We start from the raw sequence: 14,035 nt of genomic DNA on the forward strand, positions 1-14,035 counted from the left end.
ATGTGGGAATACAGACTTTCTCGGTGAATTTGGAAGGTGAAGTCATCTCGGGTTATCAGCAGGGGCAAGGCGTCATTTGCGGCAACGTTTCAAAAAAATAGTTCAAATGGCTCTGAGCACTATGGGACTCAACTGCTGTGGTCATAAGTCCCCTAGAACTTAGAACTACTTAAACCTAACTAACCTAAGGACAGCACACAACACCCAGCCATCACGAGGCAGAGAAAATCCCTGACCCCGCCGGGAATCGAACCCGGGAACCCGGGCGTGGGAAGCGAGAATGCTACCGCACGACCACGAGATGCGGGCGGCAACGTTTCGATTGGTTTCCTACACGTTATCATCAGGCTAAGATGACGAATAGGAATCTTGCCCAAACGTTGCCGTAGAACAAGGCCTAGACTCAGCTGAAAATCCGTCAAGACTCCACATCAAATACGTGTAACTATTTTATTGCCACCAGTGCTCGTTGCTCCAGGGCCTAACGAAGTCAGCCAGGCGTACACAGAAAAAAATCCTACAAGTTCACATTAGGGTGAAGGTACACTCACTCATCTGACTCCTTCTTATATCTGACATTCTTCGCTTTCAAGTAACGGACAGGTATATGTACCCAATCTTCACGGTTTCAATGTCTCATAGGGCGATCTATCAAAGTCTGTGTAGTGGACTGACAAGGCAGCCAGCCCACAGTGACGGGTAGCCGAAAGGGCACACGTACACACACGCCGACTGGCGCGAAGTCTGGAACAGGATTCGTAATGAATGTGATAAAGAAAAGGACGTAGCTACTAGAACACTTAACTTTTATATCGTCCTTTGGTATACAGCATTCTTGATGATACAAGTGAGACTATCTTGAGATACATGCAATGGTACAAATGGCGCCTTGCTAGGTCGTAGCCATTAACTTAGCTGAAGGCTATTCTAACTGTCTCTCGGCAAATGAGAGAAAGGCTTCGTCAGTGTAGTCGCTAGCAACGTCGTCGTACAACTGGGGCGAGTGCTCGTACGTCTCTCGAGACCTGCCTTGTGGTGGCGCTCGGTCTGCGATCCTGACAGTGGCGACACACGGGTCCGACATGTACTAATGGACCGCGGCCGATTTAAGCTACCACCTAGCAAGTGTGGTGTCTGGCGGTGACACCACAGTCTGTGTGTCCTGCTTGACACAGCTGTCCTTAATGTATTTTCGTTTTGAAACTGCTTGGCTGTACAACAACGAAGTACCATTTATTCTTTCAAAAAGTAGAATCGACGAAGCATGAGAAACACGAAGGTGCGTAACGAGGGCTTCGAGAATACCTAAAATGAGTGTAGTTTACTTGACCTTGTGGGATGGTTTTATTTTCTGTCAACTAAGTGAAGAACGTAATTATTTCCAGACGTTGTACCTGCGGAAATGAATGGAAACAGTCATGAAGATACCAAATGTGACAATGGCAATTTCATTAAAATGTTGTTATTAAAAAATCTAATCCATTTGACGTTTCACCGTGTGACAAACGTGGAAAGAAAGAGCTTCTAAATAAAATGTAAGCAAGAAGAATTGAAATAAGAATATAAGAAAACTTCCAATCTACACAAGTCATTATAGAAGAGCAAAAGCTCATAACCGAAAGCACTAAAATTCAAAGTCAAGCCTGTTAATAATGCATAAAATTTATTAAACACTGTGTCAAGAAGGAAAAGAAAAGAAACCTGTAAGAGAAAGTTTTTACAGAGAGCTTTCTCAGGCATACTGCAGATTCATGTGTAACTTGTGACAGTTTGCAAATTAAAATTACTCATGGCACGACTTACGAAAGAAACACAGCTGTACTTAAAAAAGGAATTCTTCTAAAGAAGTCAGAGGGAGCAGAAGAAGCAATAAGGATATGCAGAGAATTGAAGGACGTCAACCATGTCGCGATATGCTTTGTTCTGCGACAAAAAGGAGTGGCAAGTAGGAGTTAACAGGAGGTAGCATCTTTCCTGTTTAAAAAATTTTGGTGTTATATTTACGAACACCCAAATTGAAATTGTTCCTCAGTATTTCCTACTTTCTCGACGTTTGTACAATGAATGTCATCAGGACTTTCGGATAACTGAACTTAAAAAAAATCAAAAAAAGAACAAACGTGACTTATATGTACCAGAAGACTGGATGAACATGGGAACCGCAGCAACTTGAAAATTTTTGTTACTATGATGATGGATGAGGACTTCGTTGATCTTCAACCATTGTGCCAGTACTACTGGATATGAGGAATGCAGGTACTTCATTATGAAAAGGGAGACTTCAATATTCTTTCTATAAGACAGTATCATCTGATAATATTCTGCCTCATCAGGACTAGAGATGGGCAAAACTGTTCTTTTCAGAGATCGGATCAGAACTGTTCACTCCCTGAAATGAACTAGCTCTTTTTCATGACTCACCACTCATTCACAATAGAAAATAAATGGAAGGCACATTGCCCTTTAAACTTGGTTTATTCCAGTACTATACCCGTATTTTGGTCTTATTTTGAAGTAACACAGGTAATGAGTAAGAATTTTGTATTGTTTATTGATATTTCCACGATATGACAAAGTTTTTGATTATTGATTTATGTTGCACTATCGTGGTTTTGGCTTTGTAGCCATTATCATGGTCAAAGATGAAATAGTCATAAAATATCTGACATGTCTCAATATTTGTAACATTGTGACAATCATTCAGACATGTCAGATATGTAATAAATATTTCACCTTTGCACGTGATAATGGCTACAAAGCTAAAATAGCATGCTGATAACGACACTTTAGAGTGCCCCGCAAAACAAACTTGCACATCTAAATAGTGATAGTGTGAAATGAAGTAATAATGAAACTTAATCAAATGGTTGCATTTTCATTCATAAAGTAGAGTACGACTGCAGTCCACAATGAAGGAAAATGGTTCAAATGGCTCTGAGCACTATGCGACTTAACTTCTGAGGTCATCAGTCGCCTAGAGCTTAGAATTAATTAAACCTAACTAACCTAAGGACATCACACACATCCATGCCCGAGGCAGGATTCGAACCTGCGACCGGAGCAGTCGCTCGGTTCCAGACTGTAGCGCCTAGAACCGCAAGGCCACTCCAGCCGGCAATGAAGGAAAAATCACTGATAGGTTTATATTAGAAACGAACTCCGATGCAGAGGCGTTGATTCAAGCAGGTCGAGCCGCGAGCTGTATTACTGCTTGAGCTAAGACCGCAGAGACGAGAGTGACACCTGAGTTGCTTTGCTCAACGCTCTGGCTAGTAGCTAGAGTCGAGAACGGTGGGGTGAGCGTTGAGCGGGCGAGTTGCGAGGGTGGGGGGAGCGGTGAACGGCCACCAGTCACCTGCTCTGAGACAAATCGTCCGTTGTCTTGCGAGCAGGTTGTTGCAAGTAGTTCTTATGTTCTCCGCTAGGAGGCTCTCTGTCCTGTTGCTCGCATCAACTGCCCAGAGGGCAGGACGTGCGACTGAAACGATCGCCGACGGAGTGCGATGCTAAGGTAAGGTGCGCCAGACACTGCACGCTGCACAGGAAGCACAGAGACGGGACGGCATATGTGAAACACAAAATCTAATTTCGCACTGCATAATGCAGGCAGCCAAGGCAGAAGCAGGGCAGAGGCCGGCGGGCTCTCTCTCTCTCTCTCTCTCTCTCTCTGCTGTGGGAAACGTTTGGAGCTGCCGTTCTTTTTTTCTGAATCACTGATTGTTCACTCCTTTGAAAGATTCAACTCTATGAATCAGTTCAGGATCGGATCCCCCATCTCCAATCAGGACCTGCCAATGAGGAAATAACGAATACATAAAATGGCTGCACAACCTCCCACCATTCAACCCATCGCTGAAAATCAAAAGGCTAAAATGCAAGAATATATGAAGACCTGATAGAACTTCTGCGCTTTGTGCCACCGCTAAACCATCAATTTTATCGAATTTTATCCCACGAAAAAAGATCGGCGAACCATTATGGCGTGGTACTCCTACGGATGACGACGTCGCTACTGAAGTGGGTAGCAGCAACTGTAACACAGATGATAATCTTAATACACTTAGAAAAGTCTTAGCCTCTAATTTTTTCTTTTGTAAATCTGTAAGTGAAATTTTGATGCAATATTATCCTTTTCTATAGCAATAAAAGCCTCTTATTTTGATTAAGTACTCTGAGCATTAGCATTTTGCTTTATATTTTAAGTAGGAGATAAAGGGATCTATGTGCGGACAGTTCATTTTTTATACATACCAGCCATGTACTGAATGTTCTGTCTTTTATTACCACTGGCAATAAAAAGCTAAGGACCTGAGTATACATCTGATATCATAGAAATGGTTGGTTGGTTGATTTGGGGGAGGGGGCCAAACAGAAAGGTCATAGGTCCCATCGGATAAGGGAGGGATGGGGAAGGAAGTTGGCCGTGTCCTTTCAAAGGAACCATCCCTGCATTTGCCTAAAGCGATTTAGGAAACTCACAGAAGGAGGGCCGTCGTCTTCCCGAAAGAGAGTCAAATGTTCTAACCACTTCGCTGCCTCGCTCGGTTAGAAATAGTGAAATTCTAATTTTCCTTATTACCAAAACTGTTTAACTTTGATCTGAGCTATCTCAAAACTATGATATTGTTACTTAGACCTCTTGACTTCTGGGGTTCTCACTTAGAGTGCCCGTTACGAGGATCGCATTATCATCGCAGCTCAGACGAGGGATGTTTCGGAAGTGTGTGTCGTACTTGTGCATCAGTATCCACACAGCGTGATGCCTGACGTCCGTGGTGATTGCTATAATAACTAGGGGATTTTCGTATCTTACTACCTTAGGGGTTTCTGTAATAATTACCACAATGTTTGATCAGAACTGTGGTTATCTGTGACAGCTTTTATTGAAGGAACTTTCAATGATACTCCACACAATTTCGTACAGAACTATCTATTACCGATTTATAGCATGCAAAACGAAAAAGCGTTGTCACATTGTAAGTTCTTAATATAGTAATTTATTACCCCAGTACGACTGATTGATATCCCATAATGAAAATATGAGTGCAGGCTAGTCAGTGATTATGTTAATTCCTTCAGCTCGCCTGATCTGTCGTACAAGGCATCGCGTATGTAATAACGACAGTGTTCACTTAACAGTGATGAATGAGCAGTCTGGCACATCTTTGTTTGCAGATTTATGTTAGTAAGTCCCAAAAAACTTAAGTCAACTGTATAACAACTATCTATTCAGTTAGTCTCACAATGCCGTTTCACAGGTCTACTACCATAAAATATTAAATCAGCAACTCAGATGTTATTCGTTAAAATCTGTTACATGTTTCAGTCAGTCCTAATAATCACAAACAAGTGCAGCGCTAGAGGAAAGTATGCACCGGCGATTCAGCATGACAGGAAGTCTCCGCAAGATACCGTTTATAAACAACTTAAATCACGCCAATATGGGTGATGATCGCATTTCGCCAAAAGGACAACATAGGCGAAAACTGAAAGCAACGGTTATTAATTTGATGTGAGAGTAGAAAATGATGAAATAGACTGGAATAGGTATGAAGTTGTCATTAGTATTCCAGAAGTACTGTTGAACGTTTGAAGGCATAAAATTTACTCTGCTTTCTGTAACGGAAATTTCGAAAAGCTAGTCGCATTTCATCATGGAGGTGTGAAGCAAGAGAAGCGGCCGCTAACGATAATTCCTCAGTGATTTTGGACGTTGGCGGACAGGCTACTTTGCGATTTCATTTGTGCGGAAATTAAAGTCGCGTCACGCGTGAGTCGCTTCAAATTGGGCGGCAACTCACAACTCCAGCTTCTCAAATTCAGTTATCCGATACGGGAGCAGCGTTCGGCCACACGACAGCTAACGTCACAACCGGGACGTGACTCGACATCGTAACTGTGGACCATTCAACATGGCCACAAGTGGTGCCGGCTGTCCACTAATCCTATATGTGCCCGTCGTTTTGAAGATGTGAAAGTATTGAGTGATGTGTAGAGGTAGTATTCCAACTTGTCACAGTCACTAATTCGTTTCTCATTCGTCCTTACGTACTTCCTATCCCTAAAGCCATTACTAATTACAACATACATAAATAATAACTGAGTACCGTGAAATTTCTTAACTTTTTTTATATTTTTTGGTGGCAGATAGCAGGAATTATTGAAACATGAATTTAACAATGAAAACTACACGCACAAAGAAAACAAAATTTTATCTTTCTTTAAATAACGTACGTTAATTACGGAGGAACACGAGGTACAAAACATAATACACTCTTGATGCAACCTTGCGTTTGGGGCCATTTTCCTACAACAACTCCACAAACTTCATAGGATCGTGGTTGTGATCTTCTGTTGTTAAGAATTTGCTGGAGTACTTTTGTCTAATTCCCCTGCTTGGACGTTGTGTGCATACTCACGCGACATTACAATATTCGACATCATTGTAAAACCGAGTAACCTTCTTACCTAACAAATACTCTGTGGTCCTTACTTTGCAATCACAGCTAACATATAATGAATAAAAATAGTGAAGACTACATACGAAATATAGATTTTTAAGCCGGCCGCGGTGGTCTAGCGGTTCTGGCGCTGCAGTCTGGAACCGCGGGACTGCTACGGTCGCAGGTTCGAATCCTGCCTCGGGCATGGTTGTGTGTGATGTCCTTAGGTTAGTTAGGTTTAAGTAGTTCTAAGTTCTAGGGGACTTATGACCTACGATATTGCGTCCCATAGTGCTCAGAGCCATTTGAACCAAGATTTTTAAGAACCGCCAATCAAAATGAACCGTGAAGTAATTTCTGAAAACCTTCGAGTGATAATGAATTAGGGCAGGCATGTCCCATGAAAACCGAGAAAAAAGGAATCATCACCTCGGCACAAATATTAAAGAAATATAAAGTGCAGCGGGCTAAAGTGAATTAGAAGACGATGGAATGTGTTTCACAAGACATATTCCCATTGGGTGCTGGAATAGGTAGAGGGAGTTTGAATTTCACTCTGTTTCAATGCGTAAGATACGTATCAACTTCATGACACTTATTTCAGAGAATAAATATAAATATTGGCCTCAGTATCTTGTATTCCTGTAATACGCATCGGCTGATTGTAAAGCCCTAAATTCTGTTTAAGTGGTTACGTATTTTGTATAAACGTAAATAACTTAGGTATGACAAATAACAACAACTCGCTAGAAATGAAAATTACATTTAGACATTGCGTTTTAAGGACACTTTTACTATCATTTATGGTTTCAGAATTTCTACAGTACAGTGTTCAATGGCATGAAACGTCAATGTGGAACAGGAGCGTGATCATATCTGTGAAATATTAGCAGGAATACGTGAAATAACTACAAATTTTTTTGTAGTTTTGACACATTGTCCATAACATAATTTTTCTGAATTGCTCATGTTCTTGCTAAGAACATGGTTTCAACACGTAGTGAATTTAACTCTACGTGACACTTATCAAATCTGACAATGCTGAAACAAATAAAAACATTTACAAAGAAGTTATGTTAATTCCTAACGCTTATGCAAAGTAATAATAGTATATACTCTCTGGCTGCGTACAAAATCCAAGAGGTTATCTAATTCTGTCACAGTCCATCTAAAATAGTACAGAGCTGATATTACTGTTATCAATAGTAAAACATGTACACTGTTTAGTCTATGTATGTATGTATGTAGCGATCGTGCCCCATTATTGAATACTCCTCATGACAGTACTCAATGACGACCGACAATCAGTAATCAGCTTCTGCTACATCTAACGTACAGAAAAATATTTTAAGCAGTGTGACCTGAAAAAGTATTAGCGAACTGTTGTGAAGTTTTGGAAACGTTATCCATCAAGAAACATCAGACGAAACCAAACACAAAAGCATTGCACTTTTGAACGAATGACTGTCATAAACGAGTAAATGTATGTCTAAATAGCAGTCTGACTCCATCCATTCTCATATTTATTCGTTTCACATTTTTTATCTTGCACAGATATTAAATTACAAGTCGTAGTCTAAAGGCCACCACAAAATACAGTTTTGGGTTCATATTTAGCGATGTGCAGGATTAATTTCATCGCTAAATTATATGTGAAAAAACAATATAAATTGTATATGAGGACCATATAGATACATTTCCCGGCCCCCTGCCTTCCTAAATAAATATTTCGGTAGAATTGTAAAGCATTTCTGCGGTAATATGAAATCGTTTTCAATTGTCAAAGGTTTTTTTGGTATACAAAAATATACTTCCGGCTGTAATAAGTAGATGTACTTTAGCACGCGCACATCATAAATAAAACTTTAATTTTTCCTCTTCTGTTAGAAAATTTGAGGTCCATTTTGATCTAAGAGGCAACTTTACTTCAGTTTTCACTTAAAATGCATACTGTCAAATTTTTATTAATCTCCCTTCCTCTGTTCCGAACAAACTTTCATCAGAGTCATTGTATGAAAGAGCAGCAAGTCGTTAGAAAAGAGACTGTGAAACGCTGGATAGAAGCTACACGTCTCTTAAAGGAATCGTCTGCTTTAAGCCAGGTACGGCGAAGGAGATTTGAAAAGCATCCGCGCACGACTCAATCAAGTCATAATCGTGCCTCACGGGAACTTAATAACGAGGGGCCCAGCGGCAGACACTTTGCTAGCAAATATCAGGGGCTCAACGAGGAACGGAGTCCTTGAGACAGCGAAAATATGGAAATATGCCTAGAAGAATAATCTACGGGACAAACTATGTTTTACCCCACTTTAGCAGTGTCTTGGTGTCAACTACAATAGGACGACAAAATGTATACTTGATTCACGATCGTGACCCACATTGCCCGGTAAAAAATTTCATAATCTTGATCTCAATGGTGATTACGAAGGTGAGTCAAACATCTATTTAAAGTAAACTCTTGTTGTTTTAATGATATTTCCGCCATTTGACTGTACAAACTTAAGTATTTTATATTTCTATCGTCATTTCGGTATTAGGTCACTACCAAGTACAACAGTGTTGGGTATAATTAGACTTTGTCAAGTAAAGTCACCGTCAGTATTCGTTGCATTAGGTGTTCCATCGTGTAGATAAGTGCACGCTGGGATACTCAGGGCAAAAGATGGTGACGTTGACTTCACTTGACAAGGTCTAATTGTACCGTAGAATGATGTACTTGATAATGGCTTCAGGCCCAGATCTTGATATTAATTTAAGCTAAAGAAATTTGTACAGTAAAATGGCAGAAATATCATTGAAACATTATTACATTACTGTGGCCCAAAAATATGAAAATGCTATAGTCTTGTTGGTCGTCATTTGTGTGTTTTGTTTCATCGAACTACAAAACGGAGAAGAGGATTCAGGCCTATTTCATCGAATTTCTTGCAAATGTTGGTCAGCCACCTTTTTCTGACAGTAAAAGCGATAACTCACTGGAATTATACGATAATTTTTCCCTCATCACCACCCTACCCCCTCAATCCAAAAAGTTCCAAGACTGGATTAATAAAAGATAGAGAAACGTTAGGATGATGGTTTTAAGGCTTTAGGTATTCTATGTAGACTCCCTCCGCTTCCGTACAACCATATGAAACTGTCAGGTGTTGGGATGTTGTTCAACACGCCAGTCACACTGTACTGAATATCTGTTATGTCGTCAAAGCGTTGGCCTTTTATGTGAATTTCTGCACTACATCGCTGTGGTCGGCTCCTACTGATAACACCAACTCTCGTCATCCACAATGAGTTTTTAAAGGAAAAAATTGTTCGTGTTTTGCACTACAACCAACCGCGGTAGGTATCCATGGGTTGCCGTTCTTGCTCGGGAATCCAAATGTGCTGGACAGATTTGACACACACACATTCTTCTTCTTCTGGAGAGAATGTGTTGAACGCTTTATTTCGAGATGTTGCTCCATTGCGATTTGTGACAGAACAACCTTAACGTACTGCATTGTCACGTCCGCTACTTAACAATGATTGTTAACAACCGGCTGCCCAAATCTACACCTATTATTTTCAATTGTTAGTTCAAGCTGCCACCGTAATTGCAGCGCTGACGTTGCTTATAGGCCAGGAATAAAATGAGCCTCATAACTTTTTGGATAGGCAGTAAGTTACGGGAAAAGAATCCAGATAAACACACTCTCCCTAAATACAACTCGATCGATACTGTTGCCGTTCGTAGAAGAAACTTGTCTATGTACGTCTGTGTACAGTTATATATGCGTAACAGTGCTGCAGTGAAACAGGGGGTTCTTACACCTACTCCAGCGGTACAAATTTATTCAGCGTTAAAAAAGGAATACAACTAAATTTACAATCTTTCAGTTGAAAATGACCTTCACTTGAAAATGATATGCTTGCTGATCTTCCTATAACTGCAAACATATTCTTTCCACAAGGCGGGGCTACCTGCCATACGTCACGGTGTTGCATTAACGCGCTACAGAACATCTTTCGTAATCACAGCATCTATTACAACTGGGAAGTTCCTTGGTCTCCAAGATACCCTGACCTTCCGGCGTGTGATTTTATTTCTGTGGGATCACTTGAAATTTCAGATCTTCCGGTGTGACCCACACACATCATCCAAGAACTAATGGATCAAATTCTGGAGGCAGTTAATCAATTCCAGTGCGAGTCCCACAACACGTGACGTCTAAGGTCGTTAAAAGTTGCAATGTGTGAAGAACAAGGGGACGATGTAGAGGTACGTTGAAGCCCTAATTAAGAACCACGCCACGTATCAGATGGTATCATACTAAGCTTAATACGATTGTAGATTATGATAATTACGTTGTTCCTTTCATATAGTCCGCAGGAGGACCCAGACCTGGACCTGTGTATCTCAGATGATGGTTTGTACTGTCACATAATTCAGTGCCCAACACATAAAACTTTTACCTGTATATTGCACGATATAACAAACATACAGGATGCAAATGATAAAACAGTATTTCCAACCCATTATTACTGTGCTCTAAAATTAGTATTTTTGACGGTTTAAAGGTTCGATCTGACATATATTAGTGGATGTAAAGTTGTTACGTATGGCGTTGATAATATTAAATTACTTATATCCTTCTGTATACAGGTTTTTCGATGGTTCTGCTTGTACACTGACTAGCGGAAATATGACCACCTGCTTAGCAGCGTGTTTGTCGGTCTTTGGAACGAAAAACAGCACTGATTATGCGTGTCAGGGATTCGACAGCTTGTTGGTAGGTTCCTGGAGGTATGTGGCATTAGATATCTATCCACAGGTCATGTAATTCGCATAAATAACGGGCCGCTGATTCGCATAAGAGGTGATGCAGACCGATAGCGACCCAGATGGGTTCCAAGAATTTACATCAGGCGAATGTGGTCGCCGAGACATCAGCGTGAGTTCACTGTAATGCTCCTCAAATCACTGTAGCACGGTTCCGGTTCGAGACGCGGAAAACTGTACTGCAGAAAGATGACATGCCCGTCGGGGAAGACATCAAGCGCGAAGGGATCCAGGTGATTCACAGCTGTCAGCGTGTCTTCGATTACTACAAAACGTCCCATGCAAGCGCAGGAGAATGTCTCCCTTACCATAACGCTGCTACCACAAGCCTGTGTCCGTGGCGCGCTGCAAGTTTCGAGCCGCCTTTCACTTCGATGATGGCGTTTGAGGAGACGACCATTGACGTAGTGTAGCAAACATGTGATTCACCCGGAAAAGCTGACCCGTTTCCATTGGTCGATGGTCGAATCCCGATGGTCCGGCACCCACTGCAATCTTGACTGACGACGTCGTTGGCTCAACATGTGAACACGTAAGGGCGGTCTGCTGCGGCGCTCCATGTTCAACAATTTATGATGAACGGTGTGCTTCGGGACACTTGTGCGCGCAACAGCATCGTTGTGCTCTTTCGGCAGAGACGTCACATATAGGTACCTATCCAACTTTACAGAGCAGACAACCCTCCAAGCACCACATTCTGGGAAGAGTCGTGGAGATCCAACCATTTAGCGCCTAGAGGTAGTTTCACTGTCCTTGTACATCTTTCTGTAGACGCTCGCGATAGTAGCACATCAACTTTCGACTAGCTTCCCCGTTTGCGGGATATTCGTTCACAGGCTCTACGTAATAATAATCTTCCCTTTGTCAAAGTCGCTTATCTCAATGGATTTCCTCATTTGCAGTCCGTATCTTCGCTAGGGTGATCCCCGTCCGTGTCTGCTCCGCTTACATACCCTTCTTACCGCGTCACGTTTCCGCAACGCCACCAGGCGGCATCCAACGTCGCAGTGGGCGGTGATCATAATGTTTTACCATTCACGATTCTTCTAGATAGCTCATGAGCATAAGCTATAAATGGTTGGAGGTGAACCACTTTGTGGCATAATTGTGGTTCCACCCACATAGTCCCGTTACATTCGATTTCGTAAACAGTAAAATGCCGGTAGTATAATTTCGAAAATTCTACATACCTCTGGCCTTACAAAAAGAGCTGACAGTTAAGTAGTCTAGATGTAGTCTCTATTTATATCTTCAATACATATTAGCAATCATGAACCTTATTTGTATGAGGGTTGCCCAGAAAGTAATGCACCGATTTTTTTTGTCTCAGCCAAAAACAATGCTACGAATACGAAACGTTACATATGTATTATTTGAAATCTCCTGAGTGAGCGTAGCTGCAGGACAGTTTCAAAATGGCCGCTGTGCGTGATGTACGTTACAAGCAACATGCGTTATTGAATTTCTTATTACAGAGAAAGAAACTATGGGGAATATTGACAAACGCTTTTGCAGAATCTATGGAGCATCTGCTGTCGACAGAAGTACAGTTAGTCGCTGGGCACGGAGGGTAAGGTCATCAGAAGGCGGTTCGGCGGAGCTCCACGATCTGCAGCGGTCGAGGAGACCATCCATGGCTTTCACACCTGACATGTTGCAGCGAGCTGATGTTGTCATTCGCGAGGACGGACGCATTGCGACTCGGCAGTCGGCGCTGCATCTGTCAATCAGTAAAGGAAGTGTGGATGCAACTATCCGCACTCTCTAATATTCAAAAGTGTTCAAGATAGGTCCCGCTGTGTCTAACGTTGGATCAAGATCGCACAGAAAAAAATATTTGTTTTGATTTGTTGCAACGTTTTGAAGCTGAGAGGAAGGCCTTCTTGTCCCGGTTTGTGACATGATGATGAAACCTAGGTTCATCATTTTGAGGCAGAAACAAAACGACAGTCTGTGGAGTGGCGCCATTCCCACTCCCCACAAAAGAAAAAATTCAAAGCAACTGCTTCCGCTAGTGAGGTCATGACCATCGTGTTCTGGGACTGTGAAGGTGCGATTATCATTGATTCTAAGAGGCGGTACCATAAATTCAGAAGCATATGTCAACACATTAACAAACTCAAGACGCGCTTCCGGCGACTTCGGCGCCACATCAACCCAGGAGATACCTTGCTGCAACACGATAACGCTCGGACCCACACAAGTCTGAGGTCTGCTGAACACATCGCAGAACGAGGTTGGATGGTGTGACTCATCTACCATACAGCCCGAACCTAGCCACCTTGGACTTCCAGTTTTTTGGGCAATTAAAGGATTCCATTCGTGGAAGACTTTTTAGGACTATGAGGAGGTAATTCACACAATGAAGCACTGGCCCTGTCACCAGGACAAGGATTACTACCGACTAGGCATATGGGACCCTGTTTCGCGCTAGAGGAAGGCCATAGAACGGGATGCACATTACATGGAAAAATAGTTGTATAGATAAAACACCATTCTTTCGTGTGTCTAATTTTCATTATGTCCAGTAATGAATTGTTGAAGAAGAAAATGCAATGCATTACTTTCTGGGCAACCCTTGTATTTACCACTACACTTTCGACGTATTTTACAAACACTGTAAATGTCTGCATATGTTATACTTAAATCTACAGTAATGTTTTGTCGATGATTGAGAAGAAGCGCCTCCTAACAAGGTTCTTGTTTATACCTGTATAGCTCACCTTTATCCTGCGATTTTAATAATTGAGTTTTGTGACATTTTTGTATGATA

The sequence above is a fragment of the Schistocerca nitens genome, chromosome 1 (genome assembly GCF_023898315.1).
Source record: "Schistocerca nitens isolate TAMUIC-IGC-003100 chromosome 1, iqSchNite1.1, whole genome shotgun sequence".
NCBI classification, from domain to species: domain Eukaryota; kingdom Metazoa; phylum Arthropoda; class Insecta; order Orthoptera; family Acrididae; genus Schistocerca; species Schistocerca nitens.